Source organism: Gorilla gorilla, chromosome 18, assembly GCF_029281585.2.
Source record: "Gorilla gorilla gorilla isolate KB3781 chromosome 18, NHGRI_mGorGor1-v2.1_pri, whole genome shotgun sequence".
NCBI lineage: Eukaryota > Metazoa > Chordata > Mammalia > Primates > Hominidae > Gorilla > Gorilla gorilla.
Window position 1 is genome coordinate 100,027,161 of NC_073242.2, and position 24,339 is coordinate 100,051,499.

Genomic DNA, 24,339 nt, shown 5'->3' on the forward strand with positions numbered 1-24,339 from the left:
AGACTAGGTTGGCTGTGGAAGACTGGGTGTTAATAAGGGGTTCCTAAATCCAGGATTCTGTGCTCACATTCAGTGAAACACTACAGACTCCCCTCTTGGATAGTTTGAGGCTTTGAACACAGCCCTTCTCCTATCCTCCCTCCCCCACTGGCCCACCCCTAATGAATCCAAATGCAGTCTAGTAAAATCAGGAAGCCTGCTATGAAAACTTGACAGAGATCCTGAAGATGCCCCTGCAGTTGCCCACTCTGACCCAGGTGAAGGGAGAATGGCTGTACCTTTGGTGATGGTGCTGAGGGAAAGGACCTCAACTCCCGTAAGTGCTGGGTCTGAGGCCACGTGTTACACCAGGACAGGTCCTGTGTCCCCACTCTGACCCAGGTGAAGGGAGAATGGCTGTACCTTTGGTGATGGTGCTGAGGGAAAGGACCTCAACTCCCGTAAGTGCTGGGTCTGAGGCCACGTGTTACACCAGGACAGGTCCTGTGTCCCTCAGGAAAGCCTGGCTTTGGGGTCAGACCTCAGTAACCAGCTGGGGAATCTTGGGTAAGATTCTCTCTCTCTCTCTTAATCTCTCTCTCTTTTTTTTTTTTTTTTCTAAGAAAAGAGACAGGGTCTTGCTCTGTCATCCAGGCTGGAGTGCAGTGGCTTGGTCATAGCTTAGTGCAGCCTCGACCTCCAGGGCTCAAGTGATCCTCCTGCCTCAGCCTCCCGAGTAGTTATAACTACAGGCATGAGCCACCATGATGCCTGGCTAATTATTTATTTATTTATTTATTTATTTGCAGAGATGGGGGTCTTTCTATGTTGCACAGGCTGGTCTCTAACTCCTGGGCTCAAGCCCCAGAAAAGGGGTGAGGAATCTTACCCAAGGCCAGGCACAGTGGCTCAAGCCTGAAATCCCAGCACTTTGGGAGGCTAAGGCAGGAGGATTTCTTGAGGCCAGCAGTTTGAGACCAGCCTGGGCAACATAGGGAGACATCTGTATCTACAAAAAAAAAAAAAAAAAATTAGCTGGGTGTAGTGGTCCCAGCTACTTGGGAGGCTGAGGTGGGAGGATCGATTGAGCCCAGGAGGTCAAGACCACAGTGGGTTGTGATCGTGCCACTGCACTCTAGCCTGGGCAATAGAGTGAGACATTGTCTAAAAAAAAGGCAAGGCATGCCGGGTCATGCCTGTAATCCCAGCACTTGGGAGGTTGACATGGGTGGATCACCTGAGGTCAGGAGTTCAAGACCAGCCTGGCCAACATGGTGAAACCCCATCTCTACTAAAAATACAAAATTAGCTGGGCATGGTGGAGCGTGCCTGTAGTCCCTGCTGTGAAACTCCGTCTCAAAAAATAAAAATTAAAAAAAAGATTATTCACCTTTTGGAGCTCATGTCTCTTCATCTGTAGACTGGGTAACTCATTGGTGCTCAACAGGGATGATGTATCAGAGAAAGGCCTTTTCTTCCACCTAATGGACCCCCAGTCCCACACACACACACACACTCCAGTCACCACCACATCACTCAGTTTTGTGTTTTGTTTCGTTTTTTTAGAGACAGGATCTCGCTATATTGCCCAGGCTGGAGCACAGTGGTTATTCACAGGTGCAATTGCAGCTCACTGCAGCCTCGAACTCTTGGCCTCAAGAGAGTCTCCTGCCTCAGCCCCCTGAGGCTCATGTCACTACACCCAACTCCCCATCACCTGGCTTTTAGTTTTATGAGACGAAGCTTTTGTCTAGGCCGAGTGTTCTGGAGAGGAGCTGGGGTAGTCCCTTAGAACAGTCCAAGCTGCCTGGGAGCCAGGGCCTGGGTTTGGGGGACTTCTTGTAGTCAACTGGCTGGCGCCCTCAGTCAGAGCAGTCCCCTGGCTGGTCCTCTGGGTTGAAGACTCCCTCCTACTTCACAGTCCAAGGCAGGCGGGGACCACGTGGCCCTGCCACGCCCCTGCTGGCTTCGGTTCCTGAGCAGAGCTGCAGTGGCCTGCTTTCCCCGCCCTTCTCATCAGACGGGAAGCCTGGACTGTGGGTTGGGGGCAGCCTCAGCCTCTCCAACCTGGCACCCACTGCCCGTGGCCCTTAGGCACCTGCTTGGGGTCCTGGAGCCCCTTAAGTCCACCAGCAAATCCTAGGAGACCGAGTCTTGGCACGTGAACAGGTAAGAAGGCAGCAGGCTTTCTCTCCTATGCCTGGCTTTCCTCTGCCTCTGACGGCCTGGCTTCCCCACCCCGATTCTGCTGCTGCTTCACTGATCCCAGGAAGAGGGACCTGAGCTAGACTTGACAAAGACAGTCCCAGCCAAGATGCTCTGAAGTATGCCTCAGAGAAGTATGCCTCAGCAGAACTGTCTGCTCTGGGTTTCAATTTTTAACCTTTGCCTTCATCAGCCTTGCAGGAAAAAGCAGATCCACATAACCATAAAGCAAGTCACTTCTCTGTGTGTGCCCTTCAGAGTTTAGTCAATTGACAAACCTACATTCTCAAATGGTTGGCATGGGCCGTGGGGCGCTGCTCCACGATATATTGCCGTAGGTCTTTGGACCTTAATGTACTGTGTGTGTGGACTATCACTTGCATGTATTACTTTATCAAAAATTAATTGACTTGGCCAGGAGCAGTGGCTCACGCCTGTAATCCCAGCACTCTGGGAGGCTGAGGCGAGCGGATCACTTGAGGTCAGGAGTTTGAGACCAGCCTGGCCAACAAGATGAAACCCTGTCTCTACTAAAAATACAAAAGTTAGCCGGGTGTGGTGGTACATGCCTGTAATCCCAGCTACTCGGGAGGCTAAGGCAGGAGACACACTTGAACCCAGGAAGTGGAGGTTGCAGTGAGCCGAGATCACACCACTGCACTCCAGCCTGGGTAACAGAGTGAGACTATGTCTCAAAAAAAAAAAAAAAAATTAATTGATTTTAAGTTCTTTAAAGGAAAGAGGCAAAAAAGTCAACAGCATAGGTAAGTCTTTCTCATGCAGGTGGGATTTCTGAAATTAAAATGAAGTGTTCTGCTTTTAAACTTTGCATTTTTTTTTTTTTTGAGATGGAGTCTTGCTGTGTCGACCAGGCTGGAGTGCAGTGGCGTCATCTCAGGTCACTGCATCCTCTGCCTCCTGGGTTCAAGCGATTCTCCTGCCTCAGCCTCCTGAGTAGCTGGGATTACAGGCACCCGCTACCACACCTGGCTAATTTTTGTATTTTTAGTAGAGACGGGCTTTCACCATGTTGGCCAGGCTGGTCTCGAACTCCTGACCTCAAGTGATCCACCCACCTTGGCCTCCCAAAGTGCTGGGATTACAGGCGTGAGCCACCACGCCCGGCCAACTTTGCACTTATTTTTAAATGCACATAAACCAACTAACTAGATGTTTTAAGGTCCACATGGTATTCACCAAGTTAACAGACCCATCCCTGGATGGGCAGCCTCTGTCCGCTGATGGTGAAGTTGAGTTGCTTCTAGGTGTTTTGCAATGAATAATTCGACTTTTCTGGACAACTCTGTGGAAATAACTTTTTTTTTTTTTTTTTTTTTGGTATTTGAAGTTATTGGTTTTTTTCCCCTTTTCCTTGGAGTGTATTCTGCATCCAGAATGAATACTCTGGGCCAAGGGCAAGAACATTTTTGCAGCTCAGCTCACAGTATGTGTGGGGTCAGCTCACTCATGAGAATTACGGGACTAATTTACTAATTTCCAGGGCCATGGTGACAGAATGGGCTGGGCAGGGGATTTGAGATCTCTGGGATTTCTCAGGAAGGGGACAGAGACAGTCTAACGCAGTGGTTAGGAGCTTGGCTTTAGAAGGCTGACTAGTCTGGGTTTGTATGCGGTAGCTGCCTGACCATGAACTTCCACCACATAACTTCATTGTGCCTCAGTTAGTTCATGTGTGAAATAGAGGTTATAAAACTTGTTAGGGGCCGGGCATGGTGGCTCATGTCTGTAAGCCTAGCACTTTGGGAGGCTGAGATGGGTGGATTGCTTGAGCCTGGGATTTCGAGACCAGACTGGGAAACATGGTGAAACCCTGTCTCTACAAAAACAAAAAACAAAAACTTTTTAGGGATGTTGGAAGTCAGAGATCCTGTTTGTGAAGCATCTAGCATAAGGTCTGGTGCTTAACAAGCACCCCTGGAGGCCCCCTCTTCCCCAAGCCTGGGGCTTTAACTAGCCGGGCAAAATTGATAAAGTCAAATACATCTTCTTGGCCCAGAGCCTATTCTTACCCAGCTTCATCGTAACTAGAGTGAAAGGCTTCATTGCCTGTTTGAGGATATTTTGACTAGGCCTCTGTCTGTCCCAAGGCTGGCAGGTGGAGCATCAGGCTCAGGCCTCCCTCTGGGGGACCCCCAAGCTTTCATCCCCCTCTGTTGTCACATCTGGATGCCACCATTCTTATCTGTCAGCCACCCTCCTTGACATGCAGGTTTAAGGGATCCTTGGACAGACTGGAGAGTTTCTGGAACATCTGCGGGTGCACCTGCCCAGCCCCAGCCTGCTGTCATCGGGGTAGGTTACACACATGGCTCAGCAGAAGGAGCGTAGGCTCTGGAGCTGGTCGGGCTGGATTCCGGTCTTGGCCACACCACTTTCCACCTGTGGGCAGTGACTGGACCTCTCCGACCCCCAGTTTCCTCATTTGCAGAATGGATGTGTTAGTACCTGTGGCCTAGAATTACGTGAGATCACACAGATAAAAGCAGTTGGCCTCAAGGAGCCCTTACCATGGAAGTCAAGGCTGCACTCCAGAGCCTTCGGGAAGGTACTGGAATTAGCCATAAAGGACAGGCAGAAAATCCATGTGTTCATTTTCTCAGACAACAAACACTGATTGGGTTGGCCAGCCCTGGTGCTGGGAAGCAGGGAGAGACATGCACAAGATGCCTCTCTGCTGTTGACACAGGCACACTGCCCCCTGCTGCAGAAGCAGGAGAGACAATGGCCCAGTCAGCCTGGGTGCTTGGGAAATGGCTCCATGCTTAAGGATGAGGAACAATTGATTAGGCAGAGATTGGAAGGAAGCTGGCATAGCAGGCCTGGAAGCCGAGTTGAGTTTGGAGAAGGGAGAGATGTTTGGGAGACCTGCAGGGCTGGATGTAGGGAGCAGCGGAGTGGGAGATGAGATGAGGGGAGGTGGTGGGGATACGATTTTGAAGAACTTTGAAGATCAAGTGAGAATTTGGATTTGATTTCAATGACAAGGAGTTTTTTGTCGTTGTTGTTTGTTTTTTTTGAGATGGAGTCTTGCTCTGTCACCCAGGCTGAAGTTCAGTGTCCCGATTTCAGCTCACTGCAAACTCTGCCTCCTGGGTTCAAGTGATTCTCCTGCCTCAGCCTCCTGAGTAGCTGGGATTACAGGCATGCGCCACCATGCCTGGCTAACTTTTGTATTTTTAGTAGAGATGGGGCTTCTCCATGTTGCCCAGGCTGCTGACCTCAACAGATTCACCTGCCTCAGCCTCCCAAAGTGCTGGGATTACAGGCATGAGCCACTGCACCTGGCAATGATGAGATTTAAGCAGGTTTTGAGATGCCTGTTCTTGCGGCTTCGAGGGACGAAGCGAGTGTTAGCAGCTGATGTTGTTGGTGGCCTGGTATGCCTCCAGCCTTCCCCTGCATCTCAGGGGCTCTAATTGTACTCAAAATAAATAACTGCAAAGAGAGGGGTTCTTAGGACAGGCCTGGGTCAGGGAAGCCTGGCCTGGGAGTTGGGGCCCTGGGTGCTGGGTTCTGGTCCCAGCCCCACCACCAGAGCATGTAGATCTTTCCTCCTGCCTCAGAGGAGGACTCTGTCACCCAGGCTGGAGTGCAGTAGTGTGATCTCGGCTCACTGCAACCTCTGCCTCCTGGGTTCAATGATTTTCATGCCTCAGCCTCCCCAGTAGCTGGAATTACAGGTGTGCGCCACCACGCCTGGCTAATTTTTGTATCTTTAGTAGAGATGGGGTTTCACCATGTTGGCCAGGCTGATCTCAAACTCCTGATCTCAAGCGATCCACCCACCTCGACCTCCCAAAGTGCTGGGATTACGGGCGTGAACCACCACGCCTGGCCCAGGGCAATTAGGCTTCTTACAGCTCTTTCCTTCCAGGGTTCTGTACAATGTTTCTGGAAGCCACAACTCCCCTTCCCCTGCCCCCAAGGCAATACTGTCCTGTGGCCTTCCCTGACCCAGCCGTAGGAGGGAGAGACATCTCGTCCCAGATGGGCAGTGTGGCACTTTGACCTTGAGAGAGACTCCATGGAAGTCTGAGAACTATGGCCTCCAGGTGTGGGACGATCCTGGGGTGGTTCTGGGTTCCAGCTGTCATGCATGCTTGCATGTGAGGGCCACGTCTCATAAGTAAGGGGCAGTGTCCCCTGGGAACTGGGCTGCAACTGGCCTGGGAACCTGCTTCCTGAGCTTCCCAGGGGCTGCCTGGACAGCTCCGTCTGTGCATCCCAGCACTCCTGGAAAACAGCCAGGCTTTCCCCTTGGCATCCTTTCCACACTGGGGGATGCAGATGGGTCGAGACTTGCCTATAGCTAGAAAGGTTCAGGTCAAAATGATGAATTGGAAAGGCCAAAGACTTCCAATGTGGACTTCCCAGCAGCCACTGGGAAAAGTCAGCGCTCTGCTGCAGAGCTTTCTGGGGTGCTCATGCCTTTCCCAGCATGAGAAAGTCCACACTCTGGCCAGGACTCCACCACCAAGTCCCAGCTGCCCTTTGGCTTTGTCACCCAGGCATCTTCTCAATTATTCCCTTGCCTCTTTCCCAAGAGCCAGCACTTTGTTGTTTCCTTGTCTTCCTGCTTTCTCTCTCTCTCTCTTTTTTTTTTTTGAGACGGAGCCTTGGTCTGTCCCCAAAGCTAGAGTCCAGTGGCATGATCCTGGCTCACTGCAACCTCTGCCTCCTTGGTTCAAGCGATTCTCCTGCCTCAGCCTCTGGAGTGGCTGGGATTACAGGCTCCTGCCACCATGCCCGGCTAATTTTTGTATTTTTAGTAGAGACAGGGTTTCACCATGTTGGCCAGGCTGGTCTTGAACTCCTGACCTCAGGCAATCTGCCCGCTTTGGTGTCTCAAAGTGCTGGGATTACAGGTGTGAGCCACTGTGCCCGGCCATCTTAATTATTTTTAAGGTTAAGAAAATCCACGTTGTACCACAGACCTCCAGAACTTTTTTCATCTTGCCAAACAGAAACTCTCTATTAAATGACTCCCCAAACTCCCCATTTCCCTACCCCCAACCTCTGGGCACCACCTTTCAGATGTCTGTCTCTATGAGTTTCACTGCTGTAAGTGCCTCATGTAAGTGGAATCATAATCATACAATATTTGTCTTTTTGTGACTGGCTCATTTCACTTAGCATAATGTCCTCAAGGAGTCTTGCTCTGTCATCCAGGCTTGAGTGCAGTGGTACAAACATGGTTCACGGCAGGCTCAAGCGATCCTCCCACCTCAGCCTCCCAGGTTGCTGAGACCACAGGCAAGTGCTACCATACCTGGCCAATTAAAAAATAATTTTTTTGAGGCTGGGCGCGGTGGCTCACGCCTGTAATCCCAGCACTTTGGGAGGCCGAGGCAGATGGATTACGAGGAGATTGAGACCATCCTGGCCAACATGATGAAACCTTGTCTCTACTAAAAATATGAAATTAGCCAGGCCTGGTGGTGCGCATCTGTAGTCCCAGCTACTCAGGAGGCTGAGGCAGGAGAATTGCTTGAATCCGGGAGGCAGATGTTGCAGTGAGCTGAGATTGTGCCACTCACTGTACTCCAGCCTGGGTGACAGAGGGTGACTCTGTCTTAAAAAAAAAAATTTTTTTTTTTTAGAGACAGGGTCTCCCTATGTTGCACAGGCTCATCTTGAACTCCTGGGCTTAAGCAGTCCTCCCACTTCAGCCTCCCAAAGTGCTGGGATTACAGGCGTGAGCCACTGCATCCAGCCTCCTTGTTTTTTTTTTTTTTGAGACCGAGTCTCACTCAGTCACCCAGGCTGGAGTGCAGTGGTGCAATCTCGGCTCACTGCAAGCTCCGCCTCCCGGCTTCACGCCATTCTCCTGCCTCAGCCTGCCGAGTAGCTGGGACTACAGGCGCCTGCCACCACACCTGGCTAATTTTTGTATTTTTAGTAGAGACAGCGTTTTACCATGTTAGCCAGGATGGTCTCGATCTCCTGACTTCGTGATCCGCCTGCCTTGGCCTCCCAAAGTGCTGGGATTACAGGCATGAGCCACCGCCCCCAGCCCTGGCCTCCTTGTTTTTAAGACTGAATGAAACCCTATTGTATGTATATACACCATATTTTGTTTATCTATTTACCTGTCAACAGATACTTGGGTTGCTTCCATCTCTTAGCTATTGCGAATAACGCTTCTACAAACATGGGTGTACAAAAATCCCTTCAAGGCCTGGCCTGGTGGCTCACATCTGTAATCCAGCACTTTGGGAAGCCAAGACGGATCACATGAGTCCAGGAGTTGGAGATCAGCCTGGGCAACATGGAAAGACTTCGTCTATACAAAAGATAACTGGTGGTGTGTGTGCCTGTAGTTCCAGCTACTTGGGAGGCTGAGGTGGGAGGATTGCTTGAACCCTGGAGGTTGAGGCTGCAGTGAGCTGTGTTTGTGCCACTGCACTCCAGCCTGGGTGACAGAGCAAGACCCAGCCTCAAACCAAACCAAACAAAAACAAATGTGTTACCACTCAGAGGAGCCTTAGTCCTAAGGCTCTGCCAACCCTTCCCGTGGTGAGGGGCAGAGTGGCGTGGGGTAGATGTGGGGTAGAGAGAAATGGCAGGCACCGTCCTGGACCTGCCCTCCAGCCTGGCATTGCACATCTGCTGCTCACTGAACGCTCACAGCTCCTTGCAAGGTGCAACTGAGTCTCCCCCATTTTACAGATGAAGAAATCGAGGTACAGGGAAGTCTCCCAGCTTGCCCACAGTCACGCAGGCGGGAGGTGGCAGTGATGAGATGTGACCCCAGATGGGCTGTGCCCTGATTCACCTGTGGCAGCCACCTGGTTTGGTCACCTTGCTGGAGGGCCCCCTGCTCTCCTGCAAGATAATCCAAGATGTTGCCGGCTCATTTGGGGGCTGCCGAGCTAGCCCTGGGGCCCTGCTCCTGCCTGCGTGAGATGGAGGCCCCTCCCAGAATGCTAGCTAGTGTCAGGGTCAAGTAGGTCAGGGGGATCCAGGGGTTGGGGTTAGTCTTGCAACTCTCAGGGGTGGTCTCCTTTGGAGTCACTGCCTCCTCCCTGGCCAGGCCCTGGGTGGAGATCAATGCTGGAGGCCCTAGGGTGGCCACTGAGCCACCCTAGTGACACAGCGAGGATTTGTGGGGATGGGGGCTGCTGAGAGCACCACACAGCCGCAGACAGCGCTGAGTTTTGTTTTTTTTTTTTGAGACAGAGTCTCACTCTGTTGCCCAGGCTGGAGTGCAGTGGCGCAATCTGAGCTCACTGCAAGCTCCACCTCCCAGGTTCACGCCATTCTCCTGCCTCAGCCTCCCGAGTAGCTGGGACTACAGACGCCCGCCACCACGCCCGGCTAATTTTTTATATTTTTTTAGTAGAGACGGGGTTTCACCGTTTTAGCCAGGATGGTCTTGATCTTCTGACCTCATGATCCGCCCGCCTCAGCCTCCCAAAGGGCTGGGATTACAGGTGTGAGCCACCGCGCCCCGCTGACAGTGCTGAGTTTGAATCCCAGCTCTGCCACCTGCCGCCTATAGGACCTTGGCAGAGTCACCATGCCTCTCCAGTCCTACTTTCCTAAGCTTAAAATGGGGAAAAATACACAATCTGCCTACAATACACTACCCCACACCCTTCAGGATGGCTGCTATCAAAAAAAAAAAAAGAAAGAAAGAAAATAGCCGGGCGCAGTGGCTCATGCCTGTAATCTCAGCACTTTGGGAGGCCGAGGCGAGCAGATCACTTGAGGCCAAGAGTTTGAGACCAGCCTGGCAAACAGGGTGAGATCCTGGCTCCCCTAAAAATACAAAAATTAGCGGGCTGTGGTGGCACACGCCTGTAGTCCCAGTTACTCAGGAGGCTGAGGAATGAGAATCACTTGAACCCAGGAGGTGGAGGTCTCAGTGAGCAGAGGTCGTGCCACTGCACTCTAGCCTGGGTGACAGAGTGAGACCCTGTCTCAGAAACAAACAAAACAATATGTGTTGGTGGGATGTGGAGGAACTGGCACCTTGAGCACAGTTGGTGGGGATGTTAACTGGTGCAGCTGCTGTGGAAACTAGTTTAACTGGTGCAGCTGCTGTGGAAACTAGTTTAGTGGTTCCTGAAAAAATTAACAAATAGAGGCCGGGTGCGGTGGCTCATGCCTGTAATCCCAGCACTTTGGGAGGCTGAGGTGGGTGGATCACCTGAAGGTCAGGAGTTCAAGACCCGAGACCAGCCTGGCCAACATGGCAAAACCCCATATCTACTAAAAATACAAAAATTAGCCAGGCGTGGTGGCACATGTCTGTAATCCCAGTTACTCGGGAGGCTGAGGCAGGAGAATCACTTGAACCTGGGAGGTGGAGGTTGCATTGAGCTGAGATCACGCCATTTCACTCCAAGCCTGGGCAACAAGAGTGAAACTTCATTTCAAAAAAAGAAAAAACATTGAAAATAGAATCACCATACAATCCAGCAATCCCACTTCTGGATATATACCAAAAAGAACTAAAAGCAGAGTCTCAAAGAGATATTTGCCCACCCATGTTCATAGCAGCATCAATCATAGTAGCTAAAAGGTAAAAGCAATTCAAGTGTTCATCAACAGATGAATGGAAAAACAAAATGTGCCGTAAATATACACAATGTGGTATGATTCAGCCTTACAAAGGAAGGGAATTCTGACACATGCTACAACGTGAATGAACTTTGAGGAAATCAAGTGAAATTAGCCAGGCACAAAAGACAAATACTGTATGATTCTACTTATGTAACGGAGCCAGAGTAGCCAGGTTCATAGAAACAGAAAGTACAATGTTTCTATGGTGGTTGCCAGGGACTGGGGGTGGGGAAGGAGGAATGGATATAAAGTTTTGGTTTTATAAGATGAAAAGTTCTGGAAATGGTTGGTGGTGATGGTAACACAATAATATAAATGTATTTAATGCCACTGGAAAAAAAATGCTAGCTGAGAGCGGTGGCAAAAATGCCAGCCGAGCGTGGTGGCGGGCACCTGTAATCCCATCTACTCAGGAGGCTGAGGCAGGAGAATCGCTTGAACCCGGGAGGTGGAGGTTGCAGTGAGCCAAGGTCACGCCATTGCACTCCAGTCTGGGGAACATAGTGAGACTCTGTCACAAAAAAAAAAAAAAAAAAAGAAAAGAAAAAAATGGTTAAGATGGTTAATTTTTTTTTTAACTTTTATTTTAGGTTCGGGGGTACATGTGCAGGTTTGTTACACAGGCAAACTCATGGGGGTTTGTTGTATTTCATCACCCAGGAATTAAGCTCAGTACCCAACAGTTATCTTTTCTGTTCCTCTCCCTCCTCCCACCCTCCACCTTCAGATAGACCCCAGTGTCTGTTGTCCCTTCTATGTGTCCCTGAGTTCTCATCATTTAGATCCCACTTATAAGTGAGAAAGTGCAGTATTTGGTTTTCTGCTCTGTGCTACTTTGCTGAGGATGATGGCCTCCAGCTCCATCCATGTTCCTATAAAAGACATGATCTCATTCTTTTTTATAGACGTGGTACATTTCACTGTATGTGTTTTTTTACCATGATTTTTTTTTTTTTTTTTTTTGAGACAGAGTTTTGCTCTTGTTACCCAGGGTGGAGTCCAGTCGTATGACCTCAGTTCACCGCAACTTCCGCCTCCTGGGTTCAAGTGATTCTCTTGCCTCAGCCTCCCAAGTAGCTGGGATTACAGGTGCCCGCCACCACGCCCAGCTATTTTTTGTATTTTTAGTAGAGATGGGGTTTCACCATGTTGGCCAGGCTGGTCTTGAACTCCTGACCTCAAATGATCCGCCTGCCTCGGCCTCCCAGAGTGTTGGGATTACAGGCGTGAGCCACTGCACCCGGCCTTACCATGATTTTTAAAAACAAAGGAAAAAATAGTAGATCCTTTACAGGGTTCGTGAGGACGGGATGAGGCAACGCATGTGAACTGTGTTATTAGCCTCAGGTCTGTGGGAATACAAGGCTTTCTGCCTTCGGGGAGGTGTTGCTGGAGAGATGGACAGACCCACCCAGGGGAGGGGAGTCTGTGTCCCTGTGGAAGTCATTACTCCATTCAGCAGAAGCTGCTCACGGCGGGAGAGGGCTGGGGTTCAGGGAATCCTTCCTGGAGCCGTGATGGGGCCCTGCTTGGGGGATTCCTAGCATGTGTGGGATGGGCAGATTCCAGACATTGGAAAGTCCCTGGCAGAAAAATCACTCCCACTAAGGGGCAGTTGTAGGGAAGAGATTTGAGCTCATGCTAGAGAACTCATGATCAGAGATGTCTGCATGAGGAACAGAGGCTGCTTTGTGGATTGGGGAGCTCCCCATTAGCGGAGGCAGGTAAGGAGGTGCCTGTGCGAGGTGGGGGTGGAGCCAAGGCTGTGTACCTCCGACGCTGTGCACCTCTCTGATGGGACCCAGTCCAGACAAAAATTGTATATAACAAGCCCTTGTAAAGGTGGTGCTCGGGTCAGAGGGAGCGGGCAGCCGGGTGGGAAGGCTTGTCCCAGGTCTAGCCCAATAGCGCGGAAGTAGCCGGTGCTGTTTTCATTGGGCCAGGTGCTGTGTTAAGCTGAACAGGCTTGATCTCAAATCCTCACCATAGCCCTGTGCGGTAGGGGCTGTCAACACCTGGGAACCAAGGCTCAGAGGTTAAGTCACCTGCCCAAGGTTAGCCAGCAGCTGGCTTTGCTGGGATTCGAACCCAGGCAGTCCGGCTTGAGCCCTCCATCCTGGGTGGAAGTCTCCCAAACCCGTCCCCCCGCAAGCTGGCCTCTCCCTGCCCCTGCCCCTGGCAGTCAGTTCCTGGGGTCAGGGGTGCGCTGCCACCCCCACAGTACAGATGTAGCTGCTGTACCCTCCCCGCCGTCAGTGCGCTGCCCCTCCCTCTGGCTGCCTTCACACTGTCAGCGCTGGCTGCTCTGTGGAGTCAGAGCCGGCCCCAGCCTGCTCGGGTCTCCGGGGTCTCAGGACAGCACTGTGGGGACCATGCCAAGCGAGACTGGGAGAGCCAGGCTCCGTGTCACTCAGTGCCTTCCTTCTCCTGCCATTCAACGAGACACTCCTAATAATTCTCTTGCAGGCCTCTAAGTCTGTCCCATAGCTGTTGAGCTGATTTTGCCTTTTGTGCAACTGTGTTTTCCAACTCAGCTCTCTGGGTGCCAAGACCTTGTCCACATGATTCAATCTGTCCAACTCCAACCTGGCCCCTGATAGGCCATAAATACCATTCCTGATGGCAGTGATCCAGTGCCTTCCTTTGTCCCCAGAGCTGAGGCAGGATGACCACCACGCTTATAGCTAGGACAGAGGGTGACTCTGGCAGGGACAGCAGTTTATCCAGAATGACCCATTTAGCCGGGCGTGGTGGCACGTACCTGTAGTCCCAGCTACTCAGGAGGCTGAGGTGGGAGGATCGCTTGAACCCAGGAGGTCGAGGCTTCAGTTAGCCATGATCACACCATTGTACTCCAGCCTGAGTAGTGGAGTGAGATCCTGTCTCTTAAAAAAAAAAAAAAAAAAAAAGAATGGCCCTCACCGTCCTTCCACCCCGCCCCTGTTAGCTTGCCTGGCAGTCACCTTGTATGGAGGCACAGGGAGCTGTCATTTACCTCTGTGCCAGGCAGGGTGCTCAGCCCTATACAGGCACCATCTCCCCGGATTCTTACAGGGCCCAGCTGGTGACGTGCAGCTGATATTCCCATACTGCAGATGAGGAAACTGAGGATCAGAGAGGTTAAGTCGTGCCTAGGAGCCTGGCTTCTCCTTTCCCCCTGCTGTTGCCCTGAGGCTCGGTGCTGGGGCTGGGCTGGGGCCAGGCTGGGGCCAATGGCAGTGGTGTTTGTGCTCCTTGCTGCTTGGAGGAGCAAAGTGCATTTGATCTTTCTCTTCTCACCACTGTCCTGGGTGGGGGCCCTGGTAGTACTAGGTAGTGATGAAGAAGCTGCTTAGGGTCTCCTCCAAGGTTCCACAGTGGGAAGGGGCATGGGGGCGGCGGGGAGGTGGTGGTCCTTCTACTCCCCCACCACCTGCTCCACTGCTCCAGGTTCATTCTTGTCTCTACCATACTGGGTCACTCCATAGCCCTCCTCCTGGCTTCCCAGGCCCCAGTAAAGCCATACAATGCATAAAGGCCAGCAGACCTGCTGGCCCGGCTGAGGCTGGGCTGGGGCCAGGCACTTTCCAGTGTCTTCTCACAGGCAGGAAACCTTTGTTGGATAATGTCACTGGAGCGGGTGCCTCCTGTTCTACTCGCCCTCGTTCTTCTCCCCAGTGCACCCCACCCTGACCGCCTCCTGAGGTGTAATAGAAGGCCCCTCCTCTCTCTGCCCATGAGAATCAGGTAGCAACATAACTTTTGACTCTCATGCTGCTGTGGGTTCTGGGACCCTTAACCCAACCCTGGAAGGTGTGGCTGTAATCCCCAGAGGAGGAACCTTGGCAGGCTCAGGGTTCTGCTGAGACTTGAATCCTGGGCTGTCTGCCTGCAAAGCCTATACCAGTTGCTGAATAATTATTTTAAAAATAGCTTTTAAACTTCCTTAAAAAAAAATCAGTAGACTTTTACAAAGCAGTTTTATTTATTTATTTATTGGTTTATTTTTTCTTTTTCTTTTTTTGAGATGGAGTCTCACTCTGTCGTCCAGGCTGGAGTACAGTGGCGCGATCTGGGCTCACTGCAGCCTCTGCCTCCTGGGTGCAAGCGATTCTCCTGCCTCAGCCTCCTGAGTAGCTGGGATTACAGGCACATGCCACCATGCCCAGCTAATTTTTGTATTTTTAGTAGAGACGGGGTTTCAGCATGTTGGTCAGGCTGGTCTTGAACTCCTGACTTAATGATCTGCCCGCCTCGGCCTCCCAAAGTACTGGGATTACAGGCGTGAGCCACCGTGCCGGCCCTATTTTTTAAATTTTTCTTAAAAACACAGTTTTATTCTTTTTCTTTTTTTAATAAATAGAGATGGGGTTTCACCATATTGGCCAGGCTGGTCTCGAACTGCTGGCCTCAGGTGATCCTCCTGTGTCAGCCTCCTAAAGTGTTGGAATTACAGGCATGAGCTACTGCGCCTGGCCCTATTGTCCATTTTTTAACTGGGTTGTTTTCTTATTGTTGAGTTTTAAGAGTTCTTTGTATATTTTAGATACAAGGTCTTTATCAATATGTCTTTTGCAAATATTTTATCATTTTTCCTAGCAATAGTGTCTTTTGCAGAGCAGAAGCTTTTAATTTTAATAAAGTCTAATGTCAATTTTTTATTTCAAGGATCATGCTTTTGATATATAGAAAAACATCACCAAAACCAAGATCAGCTAGATTTTCCTCCTATGTTATCTTCTAGAAGTTTTATAGTTTTGCGTTTTATGTTTAGGTTCAAGTTTCATTTTGAATAAATTTTTGTGAAAGGTCTAAGGTCTAAGGTCAGACCTTAGAATCAAGATTTCTTAGTACCTAGTTTGTTGTTGTTGTTGTTTTTTGAGACAGGATCTCACTCTGTTGTCAAGGCTGGAGTGCAGTGGCATGATTGTGGCTCATAGCAGTCTTGAACTCTGGGCTCAAGTGATCCTCCCACCTCAGCCTCCCAAGTAGCTGGGACTACAGGTGCATGCCACCATGCTGGGCTATTTTTTTCTATTTTTTTTTTTTTGTGGTGATGGGGTCTTGCTATGTTGCCCAGCCTGATCTCAGACTCCTGCCCTCAAGCAATCCTCCTGCTTTAGCCTCTTGGAGGACTAGGATCAGAGGTGTGAGCTAGTGTAACTGGCAATATCTAGATTTTTTCTTGCATGTGGATGATCAATCATTCCAGCACCATTTGTTGAAAAGACTATCCTTTTTCCATTGAATTGCTTTTGCTCCTTTGTCAAAGATCAGTTGACTATATTTGTGTGAGTCTATCCTTGGTTCCCTATTGTTCCATTGATCTATTTGTCTGTTCTTTCACCAATACCACACTATCTTGATTGCTATAGCTTTAAGTAAGTCTTGAAGTCAGGGAGTGTCAGTTCTCTAATTCCATTCTTCTTTTTCAGCATTGTGTTGTCCTTCTAGGTCTTTTGCTACTCTGTGTAAACTTTAGAATCACCTTGTAGATATTACAAAATAACTTTCTGGGATTTTTATTGTGTTGCATTGAATCTACAAAGTTGGGGAGAACAAACATCTTAACAATATTGAATCATCCTATCCATGAACATGGAATATCTCTCCATTTATTTAGATCTTCTTTGCTTTCTTTCATCAGGGTTGTATAGTACTCCTCATACAGATCTTGTACATATTTTGTTAGATTTACAGTGAAGAATTTTATTTTTAGGGTGCTAATATAAATGGCATTGTGCTTTCAATTTCAAATAGGTAATATGTGCATACAGTAAAAACATTCAATAGAGAGAGATTGGTTTATAGTGAAAAGTGGCTTCCTCTACTTCTCATTCCCTAGGCCTCCATTCATCTATCCAAAGACAGTTACTGATGCCTGGTTCTTATGGGTCCTTCCAAAGATTGTATGTGTATATTCAAGCTCTAATCTAATTCAAGCTCAATATCTAATCCTCACAAGAATTCTGCCTGGCAGTTCTTATTATCTCTGAGGGAGGGTCAAAGGCCTAAAGAGGACTTTCTGGGGAGGACTCTCTTCCTCTTCAAGAGCTCAAGCAGAACACACTGGTCTTGCCAAGATCTAGGGGCAGGGCTGCTACTGCTCAAGGCCAGAGGAAACAGGTTTTGGAAGGGAGGGCTTCTTGCCAAGCCAGTGGGTACAAATGAGGAGGAGGTGAGGAGGAGGCTTTGGGAGGCTGCCAGTCTACTCTGGGCAGATTCATATCAAATATTCTAGGCCTTGGGAAACCCTCATATTTCCAGGTGGCTGCATTTCAATTTATCTCTCTCTCTCTCTCTTTTTTTTTTTTTTTTCTGAGACAGAGTCTCCCTCTGTCGCCCAGGCTGGAGTGCAGTGGTGCGATCTCGGCTCACTGCAACCTCTGCCTCCAGGGTTCAAGCAATTCTCCTGCCTCAGGGTCCCAAGTAGCTGGGGTAACAGGCGCCTGCCACCACACCCAACTAATTTTTTTTCTGGTATTTTTAGTAGAGATGGGGTTTTGCCATGTTGGCCAGGCTGGTCTGGAACTCCTGACCTCAGGTGATCCGCCTACCTCAGCCTCCCAAAGTGCTGGGATTACAGGTGTGAGCCACCGTGCCTGGCCTGCATTTCAATTTCTTAGTTCTGTTTCCTCTCTAGTTTTCTTCTCCTTCTTCTTCCTCCTCTAATTCCTTCTCCTTCTTTTTCTTCTTATTCTTCTGAGACAGGATCTCACTCTGTCACCCTGGCTGGAGTACATGACTCACTGCAGCCTTGACCTCCTAGGTTCAATTAATCCTCCTGCCTCAGCCTCTCGTGTAGCTGGACCACAGGTGTGCACCACTGTGCCCTGCTAATTTTTATTTTTAATAGCGATGGGTTCTCACTTTGTTTCCCAGGCTGGTCTTGAACTCCCGGACTCATGTGATCCTCCCACTTCAACCTCCCACAGTGCTGGGATTACAGACATGAGCCACTGCGCCAGGGCTCCTCTCTCGTTTTGTAGGAACATTCTTCTGGGGAGTAGTCTAACCTTGTTTGGCTGACCTCAGGAGAAATGGGATTTGTCTTAGTCTGTTTGGGCTGCCATAAGAAAATCTGGCTGGGCGTGGTGGCTCATGCCTGTAATCCCAGCACTTTGGGAGGCCGAGACAGATGGATTACTTGAGGTCAAGAGTTCGAGACCAGCTGGGCCAACATGGTGAAACCCCGTTTCTACTAAAAATAAAAAATTAGCTGGGCGTGGTGGTGTGCAACTGTAGTCTCAGCTACTCAGGAGGCTGAGACAGGAGAATTGCTGGAACTTGGGAGGCAGAGGTTGTAGTAAGCTGAGATTGTGCCACTGCACTCCAGCATGGGTGACACAGCGAGACCCCATCTCAAAAAAAAAAAAAAAAGAGAAAGTTGTATAGACTGGGAGGCTTGTAAACAACAGAAGTGTATTGTTCTAGAGCCTGGGAAGACCAAGATCAAGGCGCTGACAGATTCGGTGTCTGGTGTGGGCCCTTGTCCTAGGCGGCTGTCTTTTCCCTGTAGCCTCAGAGGCAGGAGGGGTGAGGGATCTCTCTGGGGTCTCTTTTATAAGGGCACTAAATCCATTCAAAAGGCCCACCATCACGACCTCATCATCTTCCAAAGACTTCACCTTCTAATATCTTCACCTTGAGGTGATGAATTTTGGTGGAGACACAGATATTCAGACCATAGCAGCATTTATTTATGCCAAGACTAAGACTGCCCGGAAAGGTGGCTACGGCATCTCCAGAGGCACAAAGAGGACCGTGGTCATGACAGGCTGTGATATGGAGCCAGGGAGCGTGAGTTGCTGCAAAGCAGGCATCTGAGTGGCAGATCTGGGCCAAATCAACTTCTCCCCACGTCTTCCTCCCAGGCCGGAGGTGACTGTCTTCCACATGGCATTGGGCACACTGGCATCCCATTTCCCACCACTGCCTCAGAAACTGGAGCCCCTGCAGCCACGCGTATGCCTCTCTGTACCCGTCCCCCACACCCTGCCAAAAATATTTGTGCCCAGTTGCAGTGGGGGTGGAGCTACTATTGCCTGTGTGTGTCATGCTTATAGTAATGATAGCTTACCACTGACTGCAAATTTCATTCCCTCTTTATTAAAAAAATTGGTTTTTTGTAGAGACAAGGTCTGGCTATGTTGCCCATGCTGGTCTCAAACTTCTGGTCTCAAGTGATTTCCCTTGGCCTCCCAAAGTGCTGGGATTACAGGCATGAGCCACCGCAACCAGCCTCATTTCCATTTTACAGAGGAGGATGGGACTCTGAAGCCAGACCTGTACTCGTACCCACAATACTCCATTGCCTCCACAGGGTCCCAGCACCCAGGGTATAGGCACGCTCAGTAGAGGCCGTCCCCAGCTCAACCTGTTTGTATGTGGATCACTTGAGCAGCTCAGGTGGGTGCCTGCTGCTTAACCCTCCTAGTGAACTGAGCCCCTTCTCCTCCATTGTGCTCTGGGGTAGTTCCCAAGTGGCACTGCTTTGGGCCATTACTGGCTTCCTTATTTCCTAGGGGCCCATCTCCTAAAGTGAAGTTACCCCCTCACAGAGTTCAGCCAGTTTTTTAGCTTTTTTTTTTTTTTTTTTTTTGGAGACAGTGTCTTGCTCTGTTGTCCAGGCTGTAGTCCAGTGGCACAATCATGGCTCCCTGTAGCCTTGAGCTCCTGGGCTTAAGCGATACTCCTGCCTTAGCCTCCCATGTAGCTGGGACCACTGGCACATGCCACCGTGCCTGGCCAATTATTAATTTTTTCGTAGAGATGGGGTCTCTCCATGTTGCCCAGGCTGGTCTCGAACTCCTGGGCTCAAGTGATCCTTCTGCCTTGGTCTCCCAAAGTGCTAGGGTTAAAAGTGCTGGGGTTATGAGTGTGAGCCACTGCCTCTAGCCCAGTTTTTTAGTTCTTGTTACAAATTGCCAAGTAAGGACTAATCCAGAAAGACTGGAGTATTTTATCAATGAACATGTTTCAAATGTATGTATTTCTTACAAAATGCAGCTGTTTAATTCCTGAAGGCAGAATGTGTTTTCTTACATGATGACGTACACTCTATACAAATGTAAGCAGTGTGTTTTTTAGCCCCTGCATCTATTAAATGGTATCCATTTTGTTGTCAAGGAGCTGATTCTTTATATAGCTGTCCCTCTCCAGAATAGGCCAGGAAATGCCTGGGTGGCCCAGGCCTTGGAGATGCAGTTCTTTTTTTTTGAGATGGAGTTTTGCTCTTGTCGTCCAGGCTGGAGTGCAATGGCGCGATCTTGGCTCACTGTAACCTCTGCCTCCTGAGTTCAAGCTATTCTCCTGCCTCAGCCCTCCAAGTAGCTGGTAGCTGGGATTACAGGTGCCCGCCACCATGTCTGGCTAATTTTTTATATTTTTAGTAGAGACGGGGTTTCGCCATGTTGGCCAGGCTGATCTCAAACTCCTGACCTCAGGTGATCTGCCCGCTTCAGCCTCCCAAAGTGCTGGGATTACAGGCATAAGGCACCGCGCCTGGTTGAAGGGACAGTTCCTTAAAGGGTCTGAGATGCTTCTCCATCTTGGCATGGCTCAAACCGTCTGCCCCCCAGAACTTCCTGCCAGGCCCTTCCAGGCACACCATCCTCCATTAGCGACCTCTTAGAGGTCACCTTCCTATATCACAGGACTTGAGGGAATGGTTGGTGTCCTGGCCTCTAGCTTTTGCCTCCAGTTCACCTTGCATATTAGTATTTCATAAAGTAATGTTTTCCTCAGGCCGCGCCCCTGCTCAAGAACCTGCACTGCTCCTGGTGCTTCTGTCAACTAAAGAAAAAAAAAATCAATCTTTTGGCTGGGCGCAGTGGCTCACACCTGTAATCCCAGCACTTTGGGAGGCCAAGGCTGGCGGATCACCTGAGGTCAAGAGTTTGAGACCAGCCTGGCCAACATGGTGAAACCCCGACTCTATTAAAAATACAAAAATTAGCCAGGCATGGTGGCGCATACCTATAATCCCAGCTACTTGGGAGGCTGATGTAGGAGAATCGCTTGAACCCAGGACATGGAGGCTCCAGTGAGCCGAGATTGCACCACTGCACTCCAGCCTGGGCGACAGAGTGAAACTCTGTCTCATAAAATTAAAAAAAGAAATCATTCTTTTAAAGAATGAAAATTAGTTTTATTCAGAAGTTTTACTGAGGACGATAGACGGATGCCTGCAGTCCAGGAGCAGTTCTGTCAGACTGCTCTAAGGCAGTGTTTCAGCTCATAGCTCAAGCATAGGCAGTGGGGGTTCAGAAGGTGCAAAATCACATCAGGCCTGCTCAGAAGTTACATTAAAGTAGAATCACATCAAGGTTGAGTGTAAGAGTCCATCCGGTTATAGATTAGAGGCATTATCACTAACCTTGTAAGATGTTATCTCATGTTCAGCAAAAGGCAAGGCTAGGGTCATGCATGTTTTAAGGAATATACTGACTCAGGCAAGAGATGGTGGGGGTCAAGTGCTCTATCCTGTTTTGTCTTCAAGCATCTTTCTGGAGAGCTGCATGTTGTCAGAGAGCCAAGGGGCTTTGTGAAATTCTGCTGGCAAGCAGAAATGAGCAAATAGGCCTTCTTAGGTTTATTACTTTGTCTTATACCTGTTATGTCAAGAACTGTCTTTCTTTCTTTCTTCCTTCCTTTCTTTCTTTCTTTCTTTTCTTTCTTTCTCTCTTTCTCTCTTTCTTTCTCTCTTTCTCTTTCTTTCTTTCTTTCTTTCTTTCTTTCTTTCTTTCTTCTTTCTCTTTCTCTTTCTTTCTTTAACAAATTCTCATGGTGAGATCTAGGCTCACTGCAACCTTTGCCTCCTGGGTTCAAGCGATTCTCCTGCCTCACCCTTCAAAGTAGCTGCGACTACAGGCGTGTGCCAACACGCCTAGTTAATTTTTGTTTTTTTTTTTTTTTTAGTAGAGATGGGGTTTCGCCATGTTGGCCAGGTTGGTCTCAGGTCTCGAACTCCTGACCTTCAGGTGATCGCCCGCCTCGGTAGTCCAAAGTGTGCTGGGATTACAGGAATGAACCACTGCACCCAGCCTTTTTTTTTTTTTTGGAGACAGGGTCTTGCTTTGTCGCCCAGGATAGAGTATAGTGGTGTGATCACAGCTTACTGAAGCTTCGACCTCCTGGGCCCAAGCAATCCTCCTACTTTAGCCTTCCAAGAAGCTAGAACCATAAGCACACACTACTACACCTGGCCAGGTTTTTAATTTTTAATTTTGTAGAGATGGGGTCTCCCTATGTTGCCCAGGCTGGTCTCAAGTTCCTGGGCTCAAGTGATGCTCCCACCTCGGCTTCTCAAAGTGCTGGGATTACAGGTATGAGTCATGGCACCTGACCCTGCTTGGCTTCCAAGTCTCTCTGTAGTCTGGCCTTGTCCTGGCTGTCCAATGTAGAGTCCCCTGACACCCTGACACGGCTTCTCTGTCCCAGACAAACCCAACTTTCTCCTTGATGTCCTGAGTGTCTGCTATGTGAGCTTCATCTCCATTCTTTGTTCACTTTATCCCCACTTCTCTCTTCCCATGTCTTCTCTCGTTCCTATTTTCCACCCTTCAGCCTCTAGTGTAAGTCTCTACCCCTCTCTACCCCCTGCCACAAAGCCTGCTTGACCACCTTGGTCAACTCTAATCCATCCCTTCTCCAATCACCTCTTTCATTTATTGTCCACACCACAGAGATTAGCCTTGACCTGTTTTGTAGATGTTCTCTGGATTGGCCTTGAAGATCATCAACTACCCTATGATTTCCATAAAGGCAGAGAACTGAATCCCATGTCTAGGATGGTGCTAGGCACATGACACCTGCTTACCAAACATTGACAGAACACAGCGCTGCACATGGAACTATTTTGTAAGCCCCAAGCAAGACATGAAATGCACAGTGGGGCTCTTAGTCTTACCACATTCTACTAATTCTAACTTCCCCCTATCTTAGCATCCCCTCTGAAATTAGGATCAATGGTGTATCATAATTTAATTGGCAGTTTCCCCCCATCTTTCTCAATGGTGCATAAAATAATGTGCATTTTACAATCAGTCGTGCATTAGGCTTGACGAAATGAGGTGTAACTGGTTGATATGACAATATGTTGGTAGCTGTTTCTGGCTTGGACGTGGAAAAAAGTATTTGGGAGAAACAGGGGATGCTGGGAGAGATGGGGATGCTGGGAGAAATGAGGAGATGCTAGGAGAAGCAGGGGATGTGGGGAGAAATGAGGGGATGCTAGGAGAAGTAGGGGATGCTGGGAGAAGTGGGAGATGCTGGGAGAAATGAGGAGATGCTGGGAGAAATGAGAAGATGCTGGCAGAAGCAGGGCTGCTGGGAGGAGTAGGGGATGCTGGGAGAAGTAGGGGATGCTGGGAGAAGTAGGGGATGCTAAGAGACGTGGGAGATGCTGGGAGAAGTAGGGGATGAGGGGAGAAGTAGGGGATGCTGGGAGAAGTGAGGGATACTGACAGAGATGGAGAATACTGGGAGAGATAAGGAATGCTGAGAGAAGTGGGGGAATGCTGGGAAAGGAGGTGAGGGTGCCCTACTAGGCCCAGAGTTTCTGAATCACTCTGCATGGATTCAGCATTCCTCCTCTCCATTCTCCTGTCCTCTGTGCATGTGCTGCCTCAGAGACTGACTCTTTATTTATTTATTTAAAAATAATTAAAAAAAATTGTAGAGACAGGGTCTTGCTATGTTTCACAGGCTGTTCTTGAACTCCTGGCCTCAAGGGATCCTCCCACCTCGGCCTTCCAAAGTGCTGGGATTACAGGTGTGCCCCACCATGCCTAGCCTGATTCCTTCTTTTTCTTTTTTTGAGACAAAGTCTTGCTCTGTTGCCCAGGCTGGAGTTCAGTGGCACAATCTCAGCTCAGTGCAACCTCTGCCTCCTGGGCTCAAACAATCTCCCACCTCAGCCTCATGAATAGCTGGTACCACCCTGCCCGGCTATTTTTTTGTATGTTTAGTAGAGATGGGGTTTTGCCATGTTGCCCAGGCTGGTCTTGAACTCCTGACCTCAAGTGATTTGCCTGTCTTGGCCTCCCCAGTACTGAGATTATAGGCATGAGCCACTGCCATCTGGCCCCAATCCCTTTTTAATCAGAAGCCAGCCTCCTGCTGGGTTTCCCAGCAGCCCCAGGTGGGGTGGGGACAGAGGGAATGAAAGGCTATCTTCCCTTACCTGGGAGGGGCCTTCTCATGGCCCTGGCAGAGCCAAGGATGCCTTTGTCCAGTTGGCTGCCTGGCCGGAGACAAGGACACTGAGGTGCCAGCCCCAGCCCGAGCCCAGACAGAGAGGGCTTCAGGGAGACCGAAGGGCAAGGGCCACACACTTTCCAGCTTTTGAGGAGGTAAAGATGGCAAACCCATCCATGGTGAAGTTGAATTGCTCCTCTCCAGGCCCAGCAGCTCTGGGCTACGGCTGGAGTGGACTGCCCTGACAAGCTCAAGGTAGGGCATGCAGCTCCTGTGTTGAGACTCTGAAGTTGCAGGACTCAGGTCTCCCTGCTCCAGTGCCAGATCCTCATGGTTGCAGTGAGCCATGGAGGCCAGGCTCCTTTGGCCTCACAATCAGGCTTTTGA

The 24,339-nt window shown here is 49.6% G+C and overlaps 1 protein-coding gene across 5 annotated transcripts in view; it reads left to right on the forward strand.

Moving 5' to 3' along the window:
- Positions 1 to 1,956: 1,956 nt before the first annotated feature.
- The window catches only part of IL34 (interleukin 34), an 81,671-nt gene continuing 59,288 nt past the window's right edge, over positions 1,957 to 24,339 (forward strand). Inside the window, exon 1 of one of the 5 annotated variants that reach the window (XM_055366376.2) lies at positions 1,957 to 2,148. The gene's annotated coding sequence lies outside the window, so the exon portion shown is untranslated. Of the gene's footprint in view, positions 2,149 to 12,405; positions 12,498 to 24,339 lie in introns of those variants that run through there. The other 4 variants (XM_055366377.2, XM_063699718.1, XM_055366378.2 and 1 more) reach the window with 4 other exon arrangements.